The sequence below is a fragment of the Triticum urartu genome, chromosome 1 (genome assembly GCF_003073215.2).
Source record: "Triticum urartu cultivar G1812 chromosome 1, Tu2.1, whole genome shotgun sequence".
Taxonomy (NCBI): Eukaryota; Viridiplantae; Streptophyta; class Magnoliopsida; order Poales; family Poaceae; genus Triticum; species Triticum urartu.
In genome coordinates, this window is record NC_053022.1 from 187,205,837 (window position 1) to 187,223,940 (window position 18,104).

The following is an 18,104-nucleotide window of genomic DNA, read 5'->3' on the forward strand; positions in this document are numbered from 1 at the left end:
CCCAAAACTACATGGGTTGCGGCAAAGGGACCTCCAGTTGATCCATCTAACTTATCTGGATTTGCATGTGAATCTCCTCGTTCTGACGATGAGTCATTTGACTCCAACTATAAATTGTTCAAAAGTCAGAATGGTGAAGTATTTGCTAGATATGTTGGCACTAACTGCAGGAACGGTCCCCTTATGAAGAAAATCTGGGTCCCCAAAAGGTGCCTTGAAAGTCTTCAGGTGAATGTCCTCAGGACACCACCTATGAAGGATAGGAACCCCAGATCAAATTCTTCATATGGACCAAATTCCTCAAAAGTATCAAAGTCCTCACATGAGTATCATCGTGCTAACAACTATGTTTCGCAGGGAAGTGTTAAGGGCTATGAATATGAGCATTATTCTTCTAATCATCATGTTCATAAGTCCTCGAAGAATTTCTCTGCTTATTCATATGCTTATCCTAACTCCTATTATTTGAAACGAAATGGACTGGCTTCTATGCCACCTTTCTCGTATGGAGCTCGCAGAGTGATGAAATCTTTGCCACCCCTTCAGATGTGGGTGGTGAAGAAACTCTTCTGCAGGGTCAGGTCTCCAAACATACATAATCGTCTGAAGAATTTACTGGAGACCTGAGTATGCCTGAAAGGACGCAGGCTAATCATGAAGAAATGAACTTTCATTTCTCACGTCCTCATACTGCTTTATCTGTTCTTTTGCTTGATGAAATTGATCTGATGAATTGATGTCATATTCTTCACTGATGAAGTATATGAGTTCGTAAGTTGCACTAATTCATCTGCAGGATGATCAACCCAAAGCCACTGAGTGGGTCCTCGATAGTGGATGTACAAATCACATGACTGGTGACAAGAATCTACTGATGGATGCTCCATTATCTCCGTCGCATCTGAAGCATATCATCTTTGCCGACAAAGGCTAAAGTCAGGTATTGGGTCTAGGTAAGGTTGCGATCACAAAGGATCGACACATGGACAAAGTCATGCTTGTCGAGTCCTTAGGATACAACCTCATGTCTGTCTCAATGCTTTGCGATCTTGATATGGTTGTTGTCTTTGGCAAGCACCGTTGTGTTGTGGTTATGGAAGCTGACAATTCCAAAGTCTTCGAAGGCTTTAGGAGAGGAGATATGTATATTGTTGATTTCTCTACAGGACCACAACCAGCCATGTGTCTACTTGCAAAAGCTTCATAACGCTGGCTCTGGCACCGACGACTTGGTCATGCAGGCATGAGGAATCTACACACGCTTGCGAAGAAGAAGCATGTCATCGGCATCGAGAATGTCAAATTCCTCAAGGATCACCTATGTGGAGCCTGTGAAGCTGGGAAGATGACAAAGGCTAAGCATCCAGCAAAGACTATCATGACCACCACTCGTCCATTTGAATTGCTTCACATGGATCTCTTCGGTCCTAATCATTATTCTGCTATTTCAAATGATGCATCTCAATATGGCTTTGTTATTGTTGATGATTACTCTCGATACACATGGGTACACGTTGTTACTTACAAACATGAAGTGTAGGAAGTCCTCAAACGATTTTCCTCGAGGGCTTCAACCAACTTTGGTGTGAAGATCAAGCACATCAGAAGTGACAATGGAACAGAGTTCAATAATTCTGGTCTAGATGACTACCTTGATGAACTTGGTATTACTCATGAGTTATCTGCTCCTTATACTCCTCAGCAGAACGGCATCGTGGAGCGCAAGAACAGGACTCTTGCTGAGATGGCTCGCACTATGCTTGATGAATACAAAGCACCTCGTCATTTCTGGATTGAGGCAATTGATACTGCGTGCCACATCATCAACAGAGTATATCTTCACAAATTCTTCAAGAAGACTACTTGTGAACTCCTCACGGATAAGAAACCCAATGTAAGTTATTTCAAAGTCTTCGGTGCTAAATGTTGGATTAGGGATCCTCATCACAACTCAAAAATTGCACCGAAAGCACATGAAGGTTTTATGCTTGGTTATGGAAAGGACTCACACACCTACAGAGTCTTCAACAACGTTCTTCACAAGGTTGTTGAAACTGTAGATGTGCGGTTCGATGAAACTAATGGCTCGCAAAGAGAGCACCTACCTACTGTGATAGATGAACCAGCACATGAGGAAACTATCAAGTTCAAGGCTACTGAGGATGTCATTCCTACTGAAGAATCTGCTGAAGAATTCATTCCAGAACATGAAGAACGTCGAGCTAATGCACCTGAAGAAAATACTAAAGAAAATGGTGCTGAAGAGAATGCTGATCAAATTCCTCAACGACAACCAGCTCATCCTCGCATTGCAAAAGAAGTGCAAGTTGAAAAGATCACCAATGACATCAAAGCGCCAGGTCCTCTCACACGCTCAAAAGCTTCACATTTATCTAACTTTTGTGGGCACTATGATTTTGTCTCTATCAGAGGTCCCACTAAGGTAGATGAAGCATTTCTAGAGCCTGAGTGGATTCATGCCATGCAAGAAGAACTACATCATTTCGAGCTCAACAATGTCTGGGAACTGGTCAAACGTCCAGATCCTTGCAAGCAAAATATCATTGGCACAAAGTGTATCTACCGCAACAAGAAAGATGAAAATGGCCTTGTGGTGAGGAATAAGGCACGGCTCGTAGCTCAAGGCTACACACAGGTTGAAGGAATTGATTTCGATGACACTTTTGCACCTGTTGCTAGACTTGAGGCTATTCGCATATTACTTGCTTATGCTAACCATCATGATATCACTTTATATCAAATTGATGTGAAAAGTGCATTCCTTAATGGTAAGCTTGAGGAAGAAGTATATGTTGCTCAACCCCCAGGTTTTGAAGATCCAAAGAATCCTGACAAAGTCTTCAGAGTCAACAAGGCCCTCTATGGTCTCAAGCAGGCCCCACGGGCGTGGTATGATACCTTGAAGGAATTCTTCATGAAGAAAGGCTTCAAACCCGGTTCACTCGACCCTACTCTTTTCACTAAATATTATGATGGTGAATTGTTTGTGTGCCAAGTATATGTTGATGATATTATCTTTGGCTGTATTGACCAACGTTATAGTGATGAATTTGCCTACATGATGAGTGAAGAATATCAAATGTCTATGATGGGAGAATTAAAATTCTTCTTAGGTCTTCAAATTCGTCAACAACGCAATGGCATATTCATATCTCAGGAGAAATACCTCAAGGATGTACTGAGGAAATTCGGCATGCAAGATTGCATAGGCGTCAAAATTCCTATGCCCACAAATGACCATCTGTGCACTGATGAAAATGGTATTGACTTCGATCATAAGGTATACCGCTCCATGATTGGTTCTTTATTGTACTTATGTGCATCTATGCCAGATACAATGCTTAGTGTTTGCATGTGTGCCCGATTTCAAGCTACACCGAAGGAATCACACCATAAGGCTGTGAAGCATATTCTTTGATATCTAGCTCACACACCAACACTTGGATTATGGTACCCCAAGGGCTTGGCTTTTGATCTCGTTGGATATTCTGACTCTGACTATGCTGGTGATCGTGTGGACCGCAAGTCAACATCTGGTACATGTCATTTCCTTGGACGATCTTTGGTCTGTTGGTCCTCGAAGAAACAGAACTGCATATCACTATCTACTGCTGAAGCTGAGTATATTGCCGCTGGTTCTTGCTGTGCTCAATTGCTATGGATGAAGCAAACTCTCAAGTACTACAGCGTCAACATGAAGAATGTGCCTCTCTTCTGTGACAATGAGAGTGCCATCAAGATTGCTCACAACCCAGTTCAGCACTCGAAGACTAAGCACATTCAGATTTGTCATCATTTTCTTCGTGATCATGTGTTGAAGGGCGACATTTCTATTGAACATGTGAAGACTGAAGAACAGCTAGCCGATATCTTCACAAAGCCCTTGGATGAGAAGAGATTTAGCAAGTTGAGGTGTGAGCTAAATATCCTAGAATCTTCGAATGTTCTCTGAAAAGGACACTCATCCTAACACTTATGCAAAATTGATGACTTAGATGTGCAACACATGAAGAAACGTTTTTCTTCAATCAATGAAGAATAACACTCTAAGTGTGAAGAAATTAATGAAGAATTTGATTCTCACAACCCTACGATAATTGTTCGCGGCGTCTGAAATCATCATTCTTATACGGTGGGTCACGCCACCACCAAAAGTTGAAATTCCTCAGTTGTTCAAATTCTTCATCTTTGCATTGTCTTCACTGTTTCCGTTGTTCTTCTTCATATGAGTTTATGTCCTCTATAGCATTCACTTATAGCTATATCTTCAAGTTGGTTTTTCTGCTAAGTGAATGTGATCGGACCCTTCCCCCTCTATGCTATACTCAACCCAATCTGTTCACAAATTCTTCATGTGCGTTCTATTTGAAACTTGTTCAAAATCTTCACTGTGTCCTTGTCAGCTGAAGAAATTGCGAACGTAACTTTTAACTTATCTTATCCAATTTTCGGGTTTGCATCTCAAACCGTTCCGCATCCCACGACATACTTATCCACTCACCCACGATCTAACACGATCTCCACTTCTCAGTACATGGGTGACACATCTCATGCGAATGGGAAGGGTCAGGGGCACGTTCGTCCAAATTCTTCGGGCGAACGGTTTTCACCATGGCTATAAATACCCATCTCCCCTTCCTCACTTCTTTTACTCCACTCGACCTCTCTCCAGCTCGAGCTTCTCAAACCCTAGCGCCGCCGCTACTTCATTGTCACCGGTGAGGAAGAGCTTCACTGCCTCGACCTCGTCGCCACCGTACTCGCGCCGGCCGTGAAAATCCTCACTCCGCCACTGCCGTAGCCGTCTTCCTCTGCCGAGTTAGGGCGTGGAAGATCTACACAGATGAACTTCACCTCTCCATCTCTCATTTCATCGTGTTATTCATCTAGGGTAATTAAAAGTTACTTTTACTGCCCTCTTTGATTCGAATGTTTTCTACAAAATCTTCAAAAGTGTTTTTCTTCAAATCCTCACACACTAAAACACCTCACATATCATCTGTTCTTGATTCGTTTCTCTAAGCTATGTTTTTCTTCAATATTCCTCAAATGTGTGGATTTTTGATCTACACATCTCTGGAACCTAAGACAAAGAACGCTTAGTGAAATTCTTCAAGACTCATCCGGTCAAATTCCTCAAACTTGTTCTTTTTACAAAACCTTCTCAGAACGCATATGACCTCTCCAAATTCCTCGCAACTATACTCTGTTCACAGGTACTCATGTCAGCTGCTGAATCTCTAGGTTCTCATCAACTTAACTCATTTGCAACGTTCCTCAAAGAAAAGTTGCATACTTCTTCAGAAAATTCAATTGTTCAAATTCCTCAACTGAAGAAAATGGCTGACGGTAAGAAGCCACAGAAAGGAGGAAAGAGGGTTGAGGTCAACACAACGTTTGAAATCCCTGATGACATATACAAAGATTACTGCACTCCTGATGAGGCCAAGTTTGGAAAAGAGGACAAAAATCAGCGCAAGGTGCGCATACAGAGGATAGAAAGGAGATGGGCAAGAGAGTGGAGGGAGTACAGGTATGTTAGTCCCAAGCACATGAAGAAATTCGCACTCAATCCTCCATGCCCAAGACCTCCATTGGCACCTGGCCAAATAGCTGATCCCACCAGCCTCAAGCGTGGTGAGGATTATCCGGATGAATGGGCCAAGCGCCATGCCAAGTTGTCTAAACAAGCCAAAGAAGCTGTGAGAAAATTCAACGAAGACTCTGCTGCTGCCGCTGAGGCCTCTGTCAAGCCTAAGAAGGCCATGTCAAAGAAGCCTGTGCACAAGCCAAGTGCTTCACCTTCAGTGGTTTGAAGGCCAAGTTCCTCAGCAATGCCCTCACGGCCAGAATCTTCAAAGCCATCAAGGCCAACTTCTCATGTTCCTCCCAAATCCTCAGCTCCTCACAAGTCCTCAGCTGCTTTGACAAAGTCCTCTGTACCTGTGCATCTCGCCACATGTCAAAGGACCACAGGCGTCTCAATTGCCTCAGGAGCTTCAGCTAGTTCCATAGCTGCACCAAATTCTTCAACGGGACCCTCTCTATTGAAGACAAAGGCCACTGCTGGACGAGGTCCTCGCCCTAGTCCTCAGAAGAAGCAGGTCGCCTTCCAAGAGCCGTCTGAAGAAGACGAAGCTGATGATGAACTTGCTGAAATCATCAGAGATAGGCAAGTCAGGGCCGCTAGAGCCAAGGGAACAAATGTGCCACTGCTTTTTGGATCCCAAGTTGATCCTCGAATACATTGATGTTTGGCACAAGGACCCCAACACTCCCATGCCTGACTTCAAGCTGACTCCTGGCCAAAGTCACATGCTGACCCACTTGATTCAAGAAGAAAAATGGAAATTTGAGAAGGCCAGGCAGATCAAGAAAGCGCAGTACAAGAAGGAGCGCTATCTGAAGAAAAACGTTGTCTCTATGACAACTGAAGAACTTGTCGCTGTTCAAACTCAGATCAAGAAACTCAGAGATGAATTTGATGCATACCATGCTGATTGGCTTGAAGCCAAGGTGCGCTTTGTGAAAATTGCGGATAACTTCACCTCAAATGTTGCAGCCCCAATGCAACAGGAAGTTCCTCAGGCTGAAGCATCTGCTCAGCCAACTGAAGAACATGCCAGCACCGTTGATGAAAATCAGGCTGCTGAAAAAAATATAAGTTCCAGGGCCGATGACTGCATTCCAGCCGCTGAAGAAATTGCCAGGGCATCCACTAGTGGTGCGCCTGAAGAAAATGAAGAAGTCAGGGCAACTACATCAGTTGTGCCTGAAGAAAATCAACCAGATTCCTCTTCTCCTCCTGCGCCTACACCAACTCCGATCCTTCCATCTGCGTCAGATGTGAAGAAAATAAGGCTGCAGAGCGTGCAGCAGTGAAGAAAAGGAAAGCATCAGCTACTTCAGATTCTTCAGCTCCGAAGAAAATGAAGCCTTTGACCAGCTCATTTGAAAATCCCATTGATGTTGTTCCTCTCTCTACCATGCCATCAAAGGACCTTGTTCCTTTCGATGAAGAATATGTGATCCCCAGCGGATCTGATGAAGAAACTCCTTCTGCTGCTTCATCAGAGTAGTTGGATGAAGAAATTGAAGTGGATGAGATCCCTTCAACACCTGTCATTTCCTCGCCTCTGCCTCAGTTCACTGCTGAAGAGGCTGGCATTGAAGAAATGGAAGATGAAGATGTGGACGTTGGCTGGTCCACACCAGTGATGAGTGATGAATTCTGGGAAAGTCAGCATCCAAACTCTCCAATGTTCACACCGTTGCAGCAAATACCTCAGTCCCCTACACAAACTGTTCAAATGGGCTTTGAAGAAACTCACCCCACTTCATCTGTACGTGAAGAAATTCCAGCCACTAGTGCTGAAGAAACTGCTGTTGCTGAACATCTGAAGACGCAGACTGCCACTGAAGAGGAACCAGAAATTCCTCAGCCTGAAGAACCTGTGATTGAGATTCCTGAAGTCGTGATGCAACTCACTGACACTCCTCTGCCAAAGCCAAAGGATCCATTCTCCAGGAAGCAAAAGTTCAAGGCTAATGATTTCTTCATCGAGCACATATTCTTCGAAGACTACAACCCTTATAACTCTGCTCGCATTAGGAAGAGGCGTTTCTGGACAGCCAGCCAAGCCAATTTCTATTCCTCGGTGCTGTTCAACAAAAACAAAATCTTCTACCATGAGCACATTCCTCACGTGGATATGGCATCTCTACCGTGCTTCATGCCAGTCCTCAGTGTTCTTCACAACGCTGGACTATTAAACTTTTGTTCTGACATCTGCGATTGGAATGAGGAACTGATTCTTCAATTTTATGCGACGCTGCACATCACAGGAGATTCTGAAGATGTGAATTCATGGGTGCTAGACTGGATGTCTGAGAACACTCACTACACAACACCAGCTACTGAATTTCTTCGTGCCTTACCACTCAGTCCTCCCCTTGAAGAAGCTCGTTGCATTTACAGTGAACCTGAGCTTACAAATCACTACATGCAAATTATGATGAAACCTTTGAAGCCAGGTCAGGCCCCACGAACCAAATTCCTCGTGAAGGAATTACTTTATGTGCCCAGAACTGTCTATCGCATTCTAACAAGGACAATGAGTCCCATCAAAGGCCACGACTCATCTGATGAGGAAATTGTTGGCATCATGAAGAATCTGGTATTCAATATCATCCATGGCATTCCTGTCAATTATCACGATTTCTTCATGAGGAGTTTGGCAAATGTTGCACTTTCTCCGTTTGAGCTGAAGCCTTATGCACCTTGGATTATGAGATTCCTCAGGACAAGGTCTTCACTCAACTACAAAGCTGATTTTCAGAATCACCTTAGCTACTTGCCCCCGATTGGAGTCCTTGAGCAGACCTATTCGTCAGTTGATGAAAAGGGCAAGGCACCAGCTGTTATAGATGAAGGCATTCGTCCATTGGATGGACAGTTTCGCAAAGCTGCATCTTATTCCACCAATGATGACTCTGCCACACATGACTCTGCCAATGCACCCAAGTCTACTCCTCAAGCCACTGCTCCTTGTGTGATGACTGATCGTGAGCTTCTGCTTAGTCTTCACCAGAAGGTGGATCGAAACCATAAATGGGTTAAGCGTCAGTTTGGTTCATTTCTTCACAACATGACTGCTACGCACAATGCAGTGAATAAAAACCATTACTACCTCCATGATGTTTTCGGTCGCACCTAGGCCATTCTGGTACATCTGTATGGTGAAGATCTGAAGAAAATGGGTCTCAAGGAAGATTTTGACTAGTCTGCACCTCCACCGAAGAAATTCAAGAAGGTCAAGGTTCCTTCCTTGGTGGCCAGCTCATATTCTTCATCGCGCGACACCGATGAGAATGAAGACTTGGACGACACTGCGGCAGGCCCTTCCACGACAAACGACCCCAACAACGCTGGCGCTCCTTCATTAACTTGATATTCTTCAGGGGCGTTAGTCCTCATATTCGATCCTTTTGGTCATTTGATGACAAAGGGGGAGAATTTTGAGTTAGTCTTCAAGCGGGTCTTTCTATATGGGCGTTTTTTGTTAAGTTACAACTCTCGTTCTTCTAAGACTTCATTGGATCGAGTTGTAAAATTAAACCCAGTGGTGCTCTGATACTTTTGATATGTGTTTCTGCATGCTTATTCCTCATATATGCTAACGCACGCATGCTGAATTACATCAGTCACCATATTTCATCATGCATTTCAAATTCTTCATTACGATATGTCAAATGCGTGTATGAATTACAAGATATAGGGGGAGATCTCCATGATTCTACTCTTCAAGTTTGCAATGCTTCAAAAGCAAATACCTCACCATGCACATATTCAGGGGGAGTTCTTCTATATCTTGCAATCAAATTCCTCAATATCAGTATTTACACTTCATATGTTTATCCCCGTTGAAAACTTAACCTATATTGTCATTAATCACCAAAAAGGGTGAGATTGTAAGTGCATCTAGTACCCCTTAGTGATTTTGGTGTATTGAAGACTTATAGGTTAAGGGACTAATGCATTTGTGAGTGTACATAGGTCTATAAGTCTATGAGGAGTTTGATATTTACAGAGAAAGTTGACCCCTAAAAATGAAGTTCTTCGACTAAAGACTTTGGATTTCTAAAGACTTTCTGAAGACTTTGAAAGTGAAGAAATTGGTGTGACCTTGAAGACTTGGTATTCATTCGAGGGACATGAAGCGTGAAGACTTTTGTTTTCGTAGTTTCATTTTCTCTTTCTTGAATCATAGGAAACACCGTACTGTTAAAGGGGGTCAAGGAAATACTAAGGAAAAATTTCCATGTGATGCTCAACTCAAAATCCTACACCTATCAATCCCTTCGAGGGAAGCCATTGGAAATCTCATACAGTCCAGTCATATTCTTCAGTGACAGAGATGAAGTTCTTCGGGTCTCTGAGGAATTTGTTCTGACTGAGGAGTTAGGAATTCGCCAGTGCGGATTACGTACACAGTGAGGAACATGATAGCCCTGAGGATTTTGCTACTCAAAATCCCGACCGTTGTTGTGCTATGAACCAGTTGTCCCAAAATATCTATCCACCTAACGGTCATATCATTGAAGGGCATTTATGTCTTATCAGGTCGGGCTATTCCCTAGGCTATAAATAGCTGCCCCCTACAACCACTAGCTGGTTGGCTGCTCCAAGAGAAACTGACACTTGTCATTTGAGAGCAACCCATCCTCCGAGGACTTTGAGCGAAAATCATCAAGTGTGGAAAACCCAAACCCAAACACCTACAAACCCCAAGTGATTGAGCATCACTGAAGTGATTGATCCTACATGGATCCGACGCTTGTTACCTTTGAAGACTGTGCTTCTTCCAGACGGTTAGGCGTCATGGTCTAGCGCATCCAAGAGGAATTGTGGATCACCGAGTGACCAAGTTTGTGAAGGTTCGGAAGTCACCTGAAGACTTACCATGAGAGATTGGGCGAGGTCTGTGTGACCTTAGCTCAAGGGGAATAGGTGAGGACTCAGTGTCCTGAGCTGCGTGTTCATGACTGGGTGTCCGGGAATGTGTGTCCTCAGGTTTAAATACCTAGCCTCCCTAACCAGATGTACAACTGAGACAACAGTTGGAACTGGTCTACCAAATCATTGTCTTCACCAAGCTTACTGGTTCTATTTCCTCAACTCTTTCATTTCCTCATAACTGTGTTGTGTGATTGTTCATATCTGTGCTTGAAGACTTTGACTGGAGATTTTCTCAATTTCCTCAGTTCAATTTCTTCAGTCTGTTTGTCTTCATCCTGTGTTATCCTGTGCTTACGCTTTCTGTACTATGTGCTTGTCTTCATTTCATCATGATGACTATGCTTGTGTTCTGTTATGTTTACTTTTGAGTACTTATTCCGCTGCTAGTAGTTCTTCGCTAAGGAATTTCCTCACCTGCAAATTCCTCAGTGAAGAATTCATAAAAATCGCCTATTCACCCCCCTCTAGTCGATATAACGCACTTTAAATCATGACACCACCTGTGAAGAATATGAATCCCAGATCCAATTCTTCATATGGACCAAATTCCTCAAATGGATCAAATTCCTCAAAAAGATCAAAGTCCTCATATGAGCATCATCGTGCTAACCCGTCTGTTTCGCAGGGAAGATCTAAGGATTATGGATATGTGCATTATTATTCAAATCATTATGTTCATAAATCCTCGAAGAATTTCTCTGCTTACTCTTATGCTTACCCTAACCCTTCTTATGTGAAACGAAGTGGATTGGAATCTATGCCACCTTTCTCTTATGGAGCTTGCAGAATGATGAACTCTTTGCCACCCCTTCAGATGTGGGTGGTGAAGAAAAAGAACTAATCTCTTATGCAGGGTCAGGTCTCCAGACGAACTTAATCGTCTGAAGAATTTGCTAGAGACCTGAATATGCTTGAAAGGACGCAAGCTAATCATGAAGAAATGAATTTTCATTTCTCACATCCTCATACTGCTTTATCTATTCTATTGCTTGATGAAATTGATCTGATGAAATAGATATCATATTTTTCACTGATGAAGTATATGAGTTCGTAAGTTGCACTAATTCACCTGTAGTATGATCAATCCAAAGCCACTAAGTGGGTGATCGATAGTGGATGTACAAATCACATGACTAGTGACAGGAGCTTATTGATGGACTTGTCTTTATCTCCATCACATCTGAAGCATATCACCTACGCTGACAAAGGCAAAAGCAAGGTATTGGGTCTAGGTAAGGTTGCAATCTCAAAGGATTGAAACATGGACAAAGTCATTCTTGTTGAGTCCTTAGGGTTCAACCTCATGTCTGTCTCAATGCTTTGTGACCTTGATATGGTTATTGTATTTGGCAAGTATCATTGTGTTGTGATCATGGAAGCTGACAATTCCAAAGTCTTCGAAGGCTTTAGGAGAGGAGATTTGTATATTATTGATTTCTCTACAGGACCACAACCTGCTACATGTCTACTTGCAAAAGCTTCAGAAGGCTGGCTATGGCATCGACGACTCGGTCATGCTAGAATGAGGAACTTGCACACGCTCCCGAAGAAGAAGCATGTCATTGGCATCGAGGGTGTCAAATTCCTCAAGAACCATTTGCGTGGTGCTTGTGAAGCCGGAAAGATGACCAAGGCCAAGCATCCCTCAAAGACCATCATGACGAACACTCGTCCATTTGAATTCCTTCACATGGATCTCTTTGCCCCTACTCACTATGCCACATTTACTAATGCTGCATCTTTATATGGCTTGTCATTGTTGATGATTATTCTCGATATACATGGGTGCATATCATCACTTACAAAACTGAAGTGCAGGAAGTCTTCAAACGATTTTCCTCGAGGGCTTCAACCAACTTTGGTGTGAAGATCAAGCACATCAGAAGTGACAATGGAACTGAGTTCAAGAACACTAGTCTTGATGACTATCTTGATGAACTTGGTATCACTCCTAAGTTACCTGCTCCTTATACTCCTCAGCAAAATGGCGTCGTGGAGCGCAAGAACAAGACTCTTGTTGAGATGGCCCACACTATGCTTGATGAGTACAAGACGCCTCCTCGCTTCTAGCCTGAGGCAATTGATACTGTGTGCCACATCATCAATAGGGTACATCTTCACAAATTCTTCAAGAAGACTGCATATGAACTTCTCACTGACAAGAAACCCAATGTGAGTTATTTCAAAGTCTTCGGTGCTAAATGCTGGATTAGAGATTCTCATCACAATTTTAAATTTGCACCGAAAGCACATGAAGGTTTTATGCTTGCTTATGGTAAGGACTCGCACAACTACAGAGTCTTTAACACCTATCGCCACAAGGTTGTTGAAACTGTAGATGTGCGGTTCGATGAGACTAATGGCTTGCAAAGAGATCACCTACCTCCTGTGACAGATGAAATACCTCCTGACGAATCTATTAAGTTCAAGGCTACTGAGGATGTCATTCCTACCGAAGAGTCTGCTGAAGAAGTCATTCCAGAACATGAAGAACGTCATGCTGATGCACTTGAGGAAAATGGTGCTGAAGAAAATGCTGATCAAATTCCTCAATAACAACCAGCTCATCCTCGTGTTGCAAATGAAGTGCAAATTGAGAAAATCATCGGCGACATCAACATTCCAGGTCCTCTCACATGCTCAAGAGCTTCACATTTATCTAACTTTTGTGGGTACTTTGCTTTCGTCTCCATCACAGAGCCCACTAAGGTAGATGAAACATTTCTAGAGCCTGAGTGGATTCAAGCTATGCAACAGGAATTACATCAATTCGAGCTCAACAACGTCTTGGAACTGGTCAAACGTCCAGATCCTCACAAGCACAATATCATTGGCACAAAGTGGATCTACCGCAACAAGCAAGATGAAAATGGCCTTGTGGTGAGGAATAAGGCACGACTTGTAGCACAAGGCTACACACATGTTGAAGGAATTGATTTCGATGAAACTTTTGCACCTGTTTCTAGACTTGAAGCTATTCGCATATTACTTGCTTATGCTAACCATCATGGTATCATCTTATATCAAATGGATGTGAAAAGTGCATTCCTCAATGGTAAGCTTGAGGAAGAAGTATATTTTGCTCAACCCCCAGGTTTTGAAGATCCAAAGCATCCCGACAAAGTCTTCGGACTCAATAAGGCCCTCTATGGCCTCAAGCAGGCCCCTCAGGCGTGGTATGATACTTTGAAGGAATTCCTCATGAAGAAAGGCTTCAAACCCGGTTCACTTGACCCAACTCTTTTCACTAAATCTTATGATGGTGAATTGTTTGTGTGCCAAATATATGTTGATGATATCATTTTCCGCCATACTGACCAACGTTACAGTGATGAATTTGCCTATATGATGAGTGAAGAATATCAAATGTCTATGATGGGAGAATTGAAATTCTTCTTAGATCTTCAGATTCATCAACAACACAATTTCATATTCATATCTCAGGAGAAATACCTCAAGGATGTACTGAGGAAATAAATCCCTATGCCCACAAATGGCGATCTATGCACTGATGAAAATGGTATTGACTTCGATCATAAGGTATACCGCTCCATGATTGGCTCTTTATTGTATTTATGTGCATCTAGGCCAGATATTATGCTTAGTGTTTGCATGTGTGCCCGATTTCAAGCTACACCAAAGGAATCACACCATAAGGCTGTGAAGCATATTATTCGATGTCTAGCTCGCACACCAACACTTGGATTATGGTATCCCAAGGGCTCGTCTTTTGATATCATTGGATATTCAGACTCTGACTATGCCGGTGATTGTGTGGACCATAAGTCAACATCTGGCACATGCCATTTCCTCGGACGATCCTTGGTCTGTTGGTCTTCGGAGAAACATAACTGTGTATCATTGTCTACTGCTGAAGCTGAGTACATTGTTGTTTTTCTTGCTGTGCTCAATTTCTATGGACGAAAAAAACCCTCAAGGACTACGGCGTCAACATGAAGAATGTATCTCTCTACTATCACAATGAGAGTGCCATCAAGATTGCTCATAACCCAGTTCAGCACTCGAAGACAAAGCACATTCAGATTCATCATTATTTTCTTCATGATCATGTGTTGAAGGGCGATATCTCTATTGAGCATGTGAAGACTGAAGAACAGCTAGCCGATATCTTCCCTAAGCCCTTGGATGAGAAGAGATTTAGCAAGTTGAGGTGTGAGCTAAATATCCTAGAATCTTTGAATGTCCTTTGAAAAGGACATACATCCTAACACTTATGCAAAATTGATGACTTAGATGTGCAACACACAAAGTAATGTTTTTCTTCAATCAATGAAGACTAACCCTCTAAGCGTGAAGAAATTAATGAAGAATTTGATTCTCAGAACCCTACGACAATTGTACGCGGTGTCTGAAATCATCATTCTTATACAGTGGGTCATGCCACCACCAAAAGTTGAAAATCCTCAATCTGAGTTTTTCCTCACTTTGAAATTCCTCAGTTGTTTTTCAACTTGCATTGTCTTCACTCTTTCCGTCGTTTTTCTTCATTGGCTATATATATATAGTGTTACTATTCATCACCCAGGGTGCAGAATAAATTAATCTTCACCCGAGGTAATCTTACGATCGCTTCCTACATAAATTATGTTTACAATATAAATAGTTACATGCATATTGATTAAATATGTAAAATTTAGTATGAAAAAGGTCATAAGACCAGAAAAATCATATTTTATGTACATTTTACACTATGTTCTTACATTCATAATTTTATATAACTTAAAATACTTTTGCGGCGAGTACATATTTTCTTACGTTCTCTTTTTATGTATGAAATAAGACAAAATTTACAAAATGTAAAAATACGTTGCATTGATGTCAAATTAGAGAGGGGGTGAAGAATAACTATTCCTCATCCAGGGTGATATATATATATATACACACATCCCAGCTATTCTACAATCCATTCCTAAATAAGCTATTCAGGAACCGTTCCTAACTGCTCGAAAATAGATAAGCTAACTGTGCGTTATATCCTAGTTAACTGTCGGTCGGACTTTTTCTGGCACTGTTTATTCGCACTATTTTTATCGTAATTTTTGAACTGTTTATCGGAATGATGCAAATGACATAGCTTTGGATAGCTACTAAATAGGCGGAATTTCTGTATGTTGATCGTTGTCCCAAAATCCTTACAATTTTTAAACAAAATTTAAAAAACTAGAAATTCTTCAAACACGTTTTCGGTGTTTTTGTGAAAGAAATTTTCAAACCGTTTGTCGAAATGATGTGTATGATACACCATTGGAAAGCTATGGATTAGCCTGAACTTCGGTATATAGAACTCATTTTCAGATTCGCCATGGTTTAAGAGTAGTTTTCAAAAAACTAATGATATTTTTGTCATTTTTTCCCCGAACTGCTACAGTACATGCTAACTGCCCGAGCAGAATAGCTAACTGACGTATGATGACAGAGCTAACTATCATGACTTAAGACACTTTTTCCCTGGTTTTCCTGGATCAAGCTAACTGCCGGTATTGAAATAGCTAACTGTCGGGGATTGCGGCAGTTAACAACAAGTTAACGGCAGGACTGAAGGTACTAATTTTTTTATTTTTTATATTATTTTCCATGGGTCATTCCAACTCCAGGTCCTGGAATAGCTAACTGCCAGGACTACGGCAGTTAAGAACTAGTGAACTGCTTGACTGAAGATATCAACTTTTTTTTCTTTCGTTCTTTTTTTGCCAAGGTCACGATAACTGCTCAAGGGCACATGGCAGTTGAGTGTTCAAGTTAACTTCCACAGCTCGCCCACTTAACTGCCATATGCAATAAAAATTGGACTAACATTATAAAAAAACTTTGTTATATTGACATTTTTTCTGAATTGCTACTATACATGCTAACTGCCCGACCGCAATAGCTAACTAACGTATGACGACCAAGCTAACTATAGTGAGTTAAGACACTTTTTTTCCTGGTTTCCTGGATCGAGCTAACCCCCGGTATTGAAAAAGCTAACTGTCGAGGATTGCGGCAGTTAACAAGAAGTTAACTACAGGACTGAAGGTACTAATTTTTTTTTTATTTTCCCTGGGTCATTCCAACCGAAGGGCCTGAAATAGCTAACTGTTGGGATTGCGGCAGTTAAGAACTAGTGAACTACTTGATTGAAGATATCAACTTTTTTTCTTTCGTTCTTTTTTTGGCCAAGGTCACGCTAACTGCTCGAGGGCGCATGGCAGTTAAGTATTCAAGTTAACTTCCACAACTCGCCCACTTAACTGCCATTCCTAAATAAGCTATTCATGAACCGTTCCTAACTACTCGAAAACAGATAAGCTAACTGTGCGTCATATACTAGTTAACTGTCGGACGGACTTTTTCTGGCATCCTTTTTTCGCACTATTTTTTATCATAATTTTTGAACAGTTTTTGGCCTGCAGACCCGATCTCGCTCGCTCCCTCGCGTCGCTACCGCGCCGCTTGCTCCCTCGCTCGCTCCCTTTGGGAAAAGAAACAAGTTAGGAGGGGGTGGTTCCTAAATAAGCTTATTTAGGAACTCTAGAGGGGGGGGGGTTTCTAAATAGTCCCACCCTATATATATAGCCGTCTATTCTGATAATATTATCAGAATAGTTATTCTGATAACACTTCCGCACTGCATTCTCAACGCGAGGGCACTGCACTTTCTTTAGCAAGAGCACTGCAATACAGAGATTAGTGAACTTCGCGTTGGAAAAAACTGCGCGTAGTGTTTTTGTCGGTACTGTTTTTGCTCTAATTTTTAACCGTTTATTGGAATGAGGCGTGTAATATACCATTGGAAAGCTATAGATTAGGTGCAACTTCGCCATGTTGAACACTTTTTGATATTCCCCGCGGTTTAAGAGCAGTTTCAAAAACGGTGCGGGCCACAAAGAGTTGCAGCGAGCGGTTTTTCGCGTTTTTTTCTTCTAAAAAGCTTGTCGGAATGAGGCAAATGATACACCGTTAGATAGATATCATCGAGGTGCATCTTTTTCATTACTATTGTTTTCTCTAATTCGTTACGGTTTAAAAGTAGTTTCAAATTTACTAAATCGTGAAATTCTGTTTTTTTTTGAAATTTTTGCAATTTTTGGTACTGTTTTTGCTCTAGTTTTTGAACCGCTTGTTGAAACGAGGCGTGTAATACATCATTGGAAATCTATGGACAAGGCACAACTTTCATATGTAGAAATGGTTTTGAGATTTCTTACAGTTTTAAGTTAATTTTGAAAATCGTGCGGCGGACGACGAGAGGCAGCAGTCGTTTTTCGCGAAATTTTTACAAACCAGTTGTTGAAATGTTTCAGATGACATGCCGTTGGAAAGATATTGATGAGACACAACTTTTTCATGTAGAACACTCTCTCTAATTCCTTACGGTTTAGGAGCAGTTTTAAATTTACCGAAATGCAGACACTCTGTTTTTCGCAACACCCAAATCGATGTGGGTACTTCATCCGACTGAAAACCGCACTACATCGGATGAAAAACCGCACTGCATCAGACATGTTAGAGAACTACATGGTTTATTTTATTCAAACATAATTTTTTAAGGACGAGAAAGTAG